We start from the raw sequence: 10,546 nt of genomic DNA, 5'->3' as shown, positions 1-10,546 counted from the left end.
TAATGAAAAATTCTTACGATCTATTTGCTGATAACAAAGGGGTTAAGTAGTTGGACAGTACTAAGACGTTTTAAACTTCTGAAATAAATGACAATTAATTATTAACGAAAGTCACTAATTCTTTATATGAAAATATTCTTTGTTTAGCTTTGAAAATGGATGGATTCACAATGTTTTAGGTTGTTTATACTCCGACAGGGAGAACAAAGAAACCGGAGGTTAAAATTATTTGGTTTGGTTTTGGTGTCTCCGAGGGGGGATCTAGGTTAAAGACGACTTTACACGGAGCATAGTTAATGTTTGACAAGAATACATTGTTAAAAAAACGATTAAAAATTTAATACATTTATTTAACAAAACAAAAACTATTGAGAGCATACACAAATTTGAATGATTGATCAATTGTGTATGATTAATTGATTAACTAATTGATTAATTGATTAACTAATTAATTGATTGATTGAGAAAACAAATATTAATGACTAATTGATTGATTAAGTAAAACAAATACAATACAAATACAAATACAATACTGATAAAGTATAAAGAATAAAAAATTGATTGATTTATTGATAAAAATTAAGCATAAATTATTGATTGATTGAAAAAAATGAATTCAAAAATATTGATTGATTGATTAGTGTCCAGCATGTGATAGAACAGTGTATCCTATGGAACAAACTATAGCTGCAGACAGGTATCTTATTTTCGATTCACAATGGTACCCTTGATACCTTAATCTAATATTAATATCGTTTTCTGGTTTGAAAAGCTTGAAAAGAGCATAATTCTGATAATTTTTCTAATGCATAATTTGCTTGACGTTTCATAAGCAAAAAATGCGCAAATCACATTTGCAGAGAAACCACAAATAAAAATAAACAGTTTTCAAAAGCAAGAACAGCAGCATATCTAATTCATGACTTAATCAGACAAAGCTGTTTTGTGTACCGTAGTGAATCGGACTCTGTCCATGGAGGGTCGTTTACAGTCTCTTTTAAGAATAAAAAAATATTTTTCTAGGAGTGGGAGATAACGAGTTTTACCAATAGTTAAAGGGAGAGGTTGTGAAAAATGAAAGGGGTATAGGCTTATGGCGAAAAATAATCGTTTTTGATTGCTTCTATTGTTACTTCAATCTGTTGCGTCTGTAAGGAGAAACTTGTTAAAAACGACTTATACTGAAGAACGCAGCGTCCATACAAATTGAGAATGTTGTAATATACAACTCGTATCGTAAAATAATCAATTTTATTTCAAACAAACATTCAGATATTACAAGTAAAGTGATCAATTATTTTTCGACGCATTCGTATATAGTTAGAATTTTATAATGTTATTTGTTTTATATACAATTGCATATATATACAATTCAAAGCATCAAGAGCAGAGACACCTGGCGGCCAAATATTTTGGCGTTTTAAGAGAATGTAAACAAAACGAATTAAAAATATTATGAACTTATAACTATATACGGACAGGGGCGTACGAGGGCTTTTGTTTAGGGGGGGGGGCACAATTTGCGCGCGTAAGCGCGAAAAAAAAATTTTTTGGTCCCCCCCCTTGGCAACATTGGTCCCCCCCTTAAAAATTGTGATTTATTTTTGTGTTTTTAAATAATTTTGACTCCGTCCCCTTCCTTTACAAGCTGAGATTCCAAAATAAGAAAAGTCTAAAAAGTATGAATAAGGAAAAAATGACATCCTTGTGTGTTAGCAATTTTCCACGTTGATGCACACAAATATTACATTTGAATCTTGAACCATATTTACTATGTAGGGAGTAGGGACAAGAAACACAACAGAGACAGTTTTAAGGGCTTAAAGGGACTGTAGACGAAATTTTAAGCATGATCGTACAATTATAGCGTGGGATGTCCGATTTTCAAAAGCACCCTTTTAAGCTTAGCCTGTTTATCGACGTCAGAAAAATCCGTGTTTTTCCAGTTTCCAGTTTCCAGTTTCCAGGCACAAAATGACCGGAAACCAAAGCATGGAGTGACCATTATAATATACATTGTACGGTGTACACGTGTACAGTGTACAGTGTACAATGCAAAAATTCTGTGTCTTATGCGGGTTTTTTAAAAGTTTTAGAATGAACGTATTTATTATCAGTGTCTCCTGTAAAATAAATGATAACAGGAACTGAGTTTTTGCCACAAACCCAAATTTTCTGATCCCTATAATCATAACATCTAACATAATTCATAGTTTGAAATATCTAAGGTCTACAACATTGGGTTGTAAATATATAGGGATTAGAAAATCAGAGTTTGTGGCAAAGACTCAATTCCTTTTTAATATTAAAAACACCTCCTGCAAGCAAATAACAAGGATGTCCAGAAAAAGAAGGGATATAATAGATGAACCTCCCTCTGAGGGTATATGTGGATTAAGCGGGTTAATATTGCGATTAAAAAGAAGGGATATAATAGATTGATGAACCTCCCTCTGAGGGTATATGTGGATTAAGCGGGTTAATATTGCGATTAAAAAGAATTTTAAAATCGTCCAGACAACTATTATACAATTTAATATTAGAGAAATTACTCCAGAGACCCCACCAAAAAAAAAATACAATTTACATTTTATCTTTCTTTCGAAATTTAATACTGAATTAAATATGAAACCTTTTTAAAAAGTTGAAAGTTTAACGAGTTAAAGCACGAAAAGTTACTAAACCCATTGGGAAAGTTAAAAAACAGCTTTTTGAACTTTTATTTGTTCAAACATAAAATTTTAGATTTTTTGGCCTTTGCTGCTATTTCTAAAATATTTAATTAACGTGTGAACGACTTTGAACACTCTTTTCTCAGGGTTAAAAGTACAAATTTGCTCAATTCCAATCTTGTTGATGTCAGTAAATCGGTGAAGGATTATGAATTGAATATATCACTCTACAAATGTAGACTCACTTTAAATAACATTATGCTGTCACTTTCAAAAAATAAAATATTAAATATCGAGTGGCTAGTGTTTGTGTACATATTTTTCTATAAACAAGGTTTTTAAACCTAATTGTTTTTTTTCTGTTTTAGGAAAGCGTTTCACACAAGATGTATCAGATGTCAGATGTTTGGATGTGGGTAAGTTTAAATTGATAAACTTAAAGAAAACTATTTACTCATCATAGAAACCAGTAAGTCACTTGGACAAACCTCATTAAAGGGACTGTAAAGGAAAAATCTGTTTGTTAAATCCACATAACAATCAGTTAAATCAACATAACAAACAGTTAAATCTACATAACAAACAATTAAATCTACATAACAAACAGTTAGATCAACATAACAAACAGTTAAATCTACATAACAAACAGTTAAATCAACAAAAAAAACAGTTAAATCAACATAACAAACAGTTAAATCTACATAACAAACAGTTAAATCAACATAACAAACAGTTAAATCTACATAACAAACAGTTAAATCAACATAACAAACAGTTAAATCAACATAACAAACCGTTTGCTTTTTACTAATAACTAAAAGTTCAGCTATTAGTACTGCTAATGGTTCTTTCCAAACTATATTATACACAATACACATAGTGTTTAGGGAAATCCTTGAATTTTGGCATGGGAGGAGGCACAGTTAGGGCTGGACACGTTCCAACTTTTTTGAAATCTTTCCGTTCCGTTCTAGAACGAGGGCCTTCAGCTAAATCGTTCCGTTCTCGTTCCTCTTTTTTTTATCGTTCCGTTCTCGTTCCGTTCCGTCCCATTCCGTTCTGAGTAGAAGAACGGTCTTCCCGGTCCGTTCCTGAGGGGGTCAGGTGATTAAATAAAAAATCTTTAACTATATTTCTAGAGGATTAAGAGAACACATTCCTGATTTAAACTGCGTTCCCAACTTAGAACAAGTTCTTGATAATAAGAACGCGTAAACAGTTTTAACCGTTCTTTTCAAGCAATTCCCGTTCCGTTCCGTTTTTTTGGAACAATGGGATCGTTCTTGATCGTTTCGTTCATTCTCAGGAAAGAACGATCGTTCCACCAGGAATACGCCCAGCCCTAGGTACGGTTGGGTATTTTAGGGGGTCAGGGGGGGGTATGACTGGTTTTTGTCACAATATTCCTCTTAAAATGCATTTGTCTTGTGTTTCATGGTGAAAATGGACAAAATGAATATTTTCTGATAATTTTTTCATTTACAAAAATTATATTAATTCCAGCTTGATTGATTGATAATGATTTTAATTCATAATTACTTTTCCCGTTCATATATTTATCCTTGAACGGATCCTGTAACCCCGCAATATTGCGTACATATATTAAAAAGTTCATAGTGTACATAGGTAACATGAAGGTGACGTAAAGATTGCAAAAAACGTGTACTTTATAGCCTTTTACACAAAAGGGAAAGGTTTGAATGAAAAAGTAAAAGTAAAAGGGTATGAATTAGAATATTTCTCATGAAAATCCAGAGAAAGAATAGGAGTACCCAGCCATCCAATTAAAGAAAATTAAATCTCCAAATTTAAAACTACAAGACACTGGTTTCATTTTGAAAATATATAGTTTTCACTTGAAGATTTATTACCTTGGTGCATACTTTTCCCACATAATTTGAATACACCAAAATACTAGTTAAGGAGATGTATCACCGTATAGCAAACTATAACCAGAACAGGAGAGTAACATGTATGCGACATTACTGAAGAGACTTTGTAACCTCATAGCTCCTTTAGTTTTGATTTTAGTAGCTAATATGAGAAAAACAAATTTATTTGGTTACATATTAGAAATTCAAAACATTCATCATTTATAAATATATTTATGGGTGTGAGATAGTTAGTGTCCAGGCCAATATAGTATATATCACCCAAGGGTGTAATGCAAGGAAAGTTAATTGCGGTCGTGTATACTCTGCGTACATATTTAAACCAGTTCTCTTTGGGCGAAATTTGTAAACAAGAATAGATTCATCAGTGTTCGTTTAGTATCAGAGGAGGTTAAAAGCATTAAATTTGATAGTTTTGATAATTCACATAATAGTTTCCTATGACCAGAATATTTTTTATTGATTTTTTTTTTGAAAGATGGATCCCATGTCAGGCTGTAACATCCGTCTTGTGTTTACATTACCGCCCAGAGACAGTACACTGCAGTACAAAAGATGCGTACACTTTTGAAATAACTTTCCTTGCATTTTAACCTTGATATCGTAAAGTTGCATGAACCTCCCAAGTACAATATGTAATGTATATATGCATTCAGTCGAACAAAAAATTTCCAAGGTTTGGAGTAATTAAAAAAAATATCTCTACTGTATGGAAGAACAATTATAATGCAAGTTTTCGGATACTTATTCCAAATCTCACTTAAAAATCCCAAATTAGAATTCGGCCTTTTATTAGAGTAAAATGTCAAAAAATTAATGCCTTTTTGACCTGGAGTATTATCTATATCAGGCCATAATGGAGGCGTAATTATGATATTTCGGATACTTGATAAATGGAAATATTCAGAATCACACTATATTTCAATTTATTTAAGTCTATATTTGAGATAAATTTCATAAAAGAGTTGAAATCCCATACCATGAAAACGACGACGAAAAACGAAACGATCGATTTTTTAAATCGTTTTTTTAAAACGTTCTTTTTTAAAATCGATCGTTAACGACACTTGAAATTACACTTACAGTTTTTTTAAATGTGCTGTAGACGTAATTTCAAGTATATAAACCCTTTGTTTAAAAATTATCATATGTACCTTTAATTATTTTTATTATCAAGAACAAATGAGATATCAACGTTTTTAACTTTGAAAATTGATAATTTTCGATATAGAGTTTTTCTGAAATAGTGTCTGGGAATTACTAAAGCAAGAAACGTCTCAGATAACAGAATTTGACACTTTTCAGAGTAGAAAATGATGATATTAATATTTGATCAGATGAAATTGTAAGGATACCATTGTGAATCGATAATATCCCTTTTTAGTCTTTACTGCAGCCCAAGGATCCCAAAACTGCACAATGCTAATTTATAAAACCGTAAAAAAGAACTAAAATATAAACTCCCCTCAACTTTATGTCTCGCCTCCTTGGTACTGTATCAGTTTGGTTCCGGTTTTTGATCCGGAAATAAAAGTAATACGGAGTTGGGTCAAATGTAGGTCTGGCCATGTTCAAACTTTTCCCAATCTGCTTTATAGAGCTTCATTTGATTGATTAACAAAACTGAAATTCAAAAATTTCATGAAAAAATCCATTATTAGAAACATTTTTTTAAATATACAGTTTTTACATGCGTTGTTGGAATTATCCGTTAATTTCTAAAAACTTTCGTCCTTGCACAGCCCTAGTTAAAGTAGCAGCCAGCAGGAGCCGCTATAAATCAGAGATAGAGCTCACAGAATCAAAATATTTACTTTTTCTTATCTTAAACCATAAAGATCTAGAATACTATAAAAAGTTGGTTAAATTTTCAAGACCGGGTCGACTTAGAAGTGTCACAACGCCTTGGCTTTTACTTTTACCTCACCTATAGTTTTTTGTATGTACAGTGAAACAGTACAGTGAAACCCTTAATAACGACTACATAGAAAGAATTCATCAAATGTCGTATTCTTCACTTTCTGATAATGGAATGTTGCAGATATATTTATTTTTTAATTAAATGATTATATGGAACTCTTTAAAACTGTTCCCGCATATTCATGGCTATTTATTTATTTTCGCAAATACTGAAATTTACGTAATAAAGTAAAAAAACTCATTGAAAAATTGGCAAGACGACATTTGAAAAATTCTTCCGATGTATACGTTATTAAGGGTTTCACTATAGCAGAACTCGTATTAAGGGTTTAAGACATGAGTGTAGCGAGTAATCAGTTCCCTCCCGTTCCTTTTTGTGATTTATTTTTGTGTTTTTAAATAATTTTGACTTTTTGTGGATTAATATTTTCTATAAAATTTTTCAATCCAAACAATTTCAATTCTGTCAAATGCAAAATTTTGAAACTGAAGGTTTGAAAAAAAACTTATTTTTTATTTTGTTCAGGAATTTTCAATCTATCAAGGTTTGGCATGTAGGAATGTTTCGGTTGTTAAAAGAATTTAATATTTTAACCCTGACAGGCCGAGAGAGAAATATTTTAACCCTTTCAAGCCAAGAGAGAAATAGTTTACCCCTTTCAAGCCGAGAGATAAATAGTTAAGCCTTTCAAGCCGAGAGAGAAATAGTTTAACCCTTTCAAGCCGAGAGAGAAATAGTTTAAACCCTTTCAAGCCGAGAGAGAAATACATTAACCCTTTCATGCCGAAAGAGAAATAGTTTAACCCTTTCATGCCGAGAGAGAAATAGTTTAACCCTTTCATGTCGAGAGAGAAATAGATTAACCCTTTCATGTCGAGAGAGAAATAGATTAACCCTTTCAAGCCGAGAGAGAAATAGTTTAAACCTTTCAAGCCGAGAGAGAAATAGTTTAACCCTTTCATGTCGAGAGAGAAAAAATTATTATATTACCCTTTTGTGCTGAGAGAGAGAATATGTTTAACCCTTTCATCCCGAGAGAGAAAATAGCCCTTTTGCGCGAAGAGAGAAAAAAGGTAACCCTCACATTTTTTGTCAGTAGCTCCATCATCTTTGGGCTGTAGCTCACATATCTTTTGCCAGTTGCTCTTACAATTTTTTTCGTAAAAAGCTCTTCTAACCGTCTTTGTTGGTAGCTTTTAAAAGCAAGTTTAGTTGTAAGGTAGTAACTAGTAACTAGTAACTGCCATGATAACATTAAAATCAGAGGCGTATTCAGAAGGGAGGGGCTATGGGGGCTCAGCCCCCCCTGGGGCAGTGAAATCTTTGGTTTCAGGGGGGTTTTCAGGCCCCAACAGGTGCTTAGCCCCCTCTCTTGAAAGAAAAAAATCAAGCCCCACTGGACAAATTCCTGAGTACACCCCTAATTGAAATTGTTGTTTTTCATCTTGAGCCGCACAACTTCTTGCTAGCTATCTATGCAAACAAAATACTTTTTTTATCTGGAGTTAGTAAAATTTTGTTAGCGAATGGAAGTTTTAAAGAATAACGAACAGGTCCGTTCAAATGGATGGAATGAATGAATAGAAAGAACGAACGACTCAAATGGAAAGATCGGACAAATGGAAAGATCGGTCAAATGGAAAGATCGGACAAATGGGAAGATCGGACAAATGGAAATATTGGTTTAATGGAAAGATCGGACAAATGGAAAGATCTGACAAATGGAAAGATCTGACATATGGAAAGATCGGACGAATGGAAAGATCGGACAAATGGAAATATCAAACAAAGGGAAAGATTTGACAAATGGAAACATCTGATAAATGGAAAAATCTGGCAAATGGAAAGCTCGGACAAATGGAATTGATCTGACAAATGGAAAGATCTGACAAAAGGAGAGATCAGACACATGGACAGATCGGACAAATGGAAAAATCTGGGAAATGGAAAGATCGGGAAAATGGAATTGATCTGACAAATGGAAAGATCAGACACATGGAAAGATCAGACAATGGAGAGATCTGACAAATAAAATGTCAGACGACTAGAGAAAGATCTGACAAATGAAATGATCTGACAAGTGGAAAAATTTGACAAATGAAAAAATCTGACAAATGGAATAATTTGACATATAGAAAGTTCTGACAAATAAGAATTGGAAATCACTGCATACACTATGATTTTTTAAATAATAATTATATTTCAGAAATGATTTGACTGCCCGAGGTCTGCATAAATACGAGGGATGCAATATTTGTAGTAAATGCCATGATTCAATCTACAAGAACAAGGTATCTAACAAAATTCAACCATTTTTTAAAAGATATATTTCAAACTGAGAAACAAACATAAAACCGAGGCATTGCATAGTTAAAAAAACGAAATGGAGTTGACGAACACCAAAGACCGTTAATTTTTGAATTGTTAACTAGCAAAAATAGTCGGTTTTGAAAAATAATTAACGGTCGAAAAAAACGACACGAATTTATTAAAAATTAAAAGCGAATTTCGTTTTTTTTCTGTTTAAAGTTGCCTGAACCTTAAAGACAATTCATATATATTTTGATAATTTTACACGCTCTCTTTTGATTTACTCTCTACGTTTTTATAGCTAAATAACGAATAATTACCTGAAAACAAATTTAACGGTTAACTAACCATTAACGAAAGGCTAGAAAAAAGCAGACCGTGCCCATCCCTATATTTGTATAATGTATATACCATTACCAGGCTTTCAGGGTGCTTTGCGACCATCTTTTATGTCAATTGTGAACATTTTCTCTTTGTACACATTTAAAAGGAAAAATTTCGTGGATTTTCAACATTTTATAAAAATCGAATTTTGTTGGAATTTTGATCTTCTGAAAACCTTCCCTGAGGACACGTGAAGTACCAAACAAAACTTGGGCCGATTGGTTCAGCCGTTTGACGTTTGTTTGACCCAAACAAACAGACAGACCAACAGACAAGCAAAATATATATATAGATATATAAAGTAGTAATCTCTTAATATTGTGTGTTCATGCGGGACCAAACCTCTACAGAGTAAATACAGTAGATGTTAGTTCCAATATAATAAAAATATATTTCGGTTTAGGTTGAGCCTCGTCAGTTCTAACGATATAATAACCATCAACATCAATTAGCAAAAAAAGTGTAAAAAACCAAAAGAAAAGACACAAATTTTTTTTAAGGCACAGTCCACGGTACATTTCAGTTCATTTTCATGTACCGGGCCGAATTTCAGCTAGCCAGGGCAAGCAGTACAGTACAAAAAAGACTATATATGAGACAAAACGGGACTGTACGCCAAATGAATGATCCCCTTCCTTTGAAATTTATGTGAGTCAGAAAACGAACCCAGATCATTATATGTAAAAAGAAATTTAGCAAATATTCAAGTAATCTCTGTTGTCGTTGATCTGTTTGAATGTCCTATCATTTCTTAAGTTTTTAATGGGAAATTTGGTAGCACCACGGGAATATTCTTAGCTTGGTTTATCTTTAGTTTTCTTTAATTTCATTTGACAATGATATCTGTTGAAGAAATTATTAAAGAAATATTTTTTCTTTTTTTTAATATCAATTCTTTAATATTCTCTTCTTCTTTCTTTTACCAATATTCCAATATTACTTGCATTGAAAAATTATGTCGGACAAATTTGAATGTAAAAAATAAAAAATATTAATTTTTCCACGCTTTTACAGAAGAAATTTGTTTCTCTTTATTTTTCCACCCACTCGCCTTTTTACAGGGACTGTAATTTCAAGTGACGACCCCAATTAAGAAACGAGTCAATTCCGATTGAAAACATAACCTATTAAATCTGCGAAAAAATAAGATAAATATTGTGTTTATTTTCTCCATCTGAAACCGCGTTCAATTCTGATATTTTCCTTTAAAGTGTGGGTGTAGCATATACCCGCAAACAATTTTCAGAAAACAAACTTAGGAATTCTGTTTATCCATATGATTAAAACAAATGTATCTTTGTAAATCGCATTGTAACTATATAAGTTGAAATTAGGTGTACAATCATTTTAAACATTATTTTTTGATC

At 32.3% G+C, this 10,546-nt stretch overlaps 1 long non-coding RNA gene across 1 annotated transcript; it reads left to right on the top strand.

Moving 5' to 3' along the window:
- The first annotated feature begins 635 nt into the window (after window positions 1-635).
- Window positions 636-8,713, top strand: LOC111710055 (uncharacterized). Its single transcript, XR_002766984.1, has 3 exons — window positions 636-697; window positions 3,041-3,088; window positions 8,692-8,713. It is a non-coding gene; the product is annotated as an uncharacterized LOC111710055 (long non-coding RNA).
- Window positions 8,714-10,546: the final 1,833 nt, after the last annotated feature.

Source organism: Eurytemora carolleeae, unplaced genomic scaffold, assembly GCF_000591075.1.
Source record: "Eurytemora carolleeae unplaced genomic scaffold, Eaff_2.0 scaffold1010, whole genome shotgun sequence".
Classification (NCBI taxonomy): Eukaryota; Metazoa; Arthropoda; class Copepoda; order Calanoida; family Temoridae; genus Eurytemora; species Eurytemora carolleeae.
Note: the sequence above shows the minus strand (reverse complement) of the source record. Positions and strands in the feature narration are given on the sequence as shown.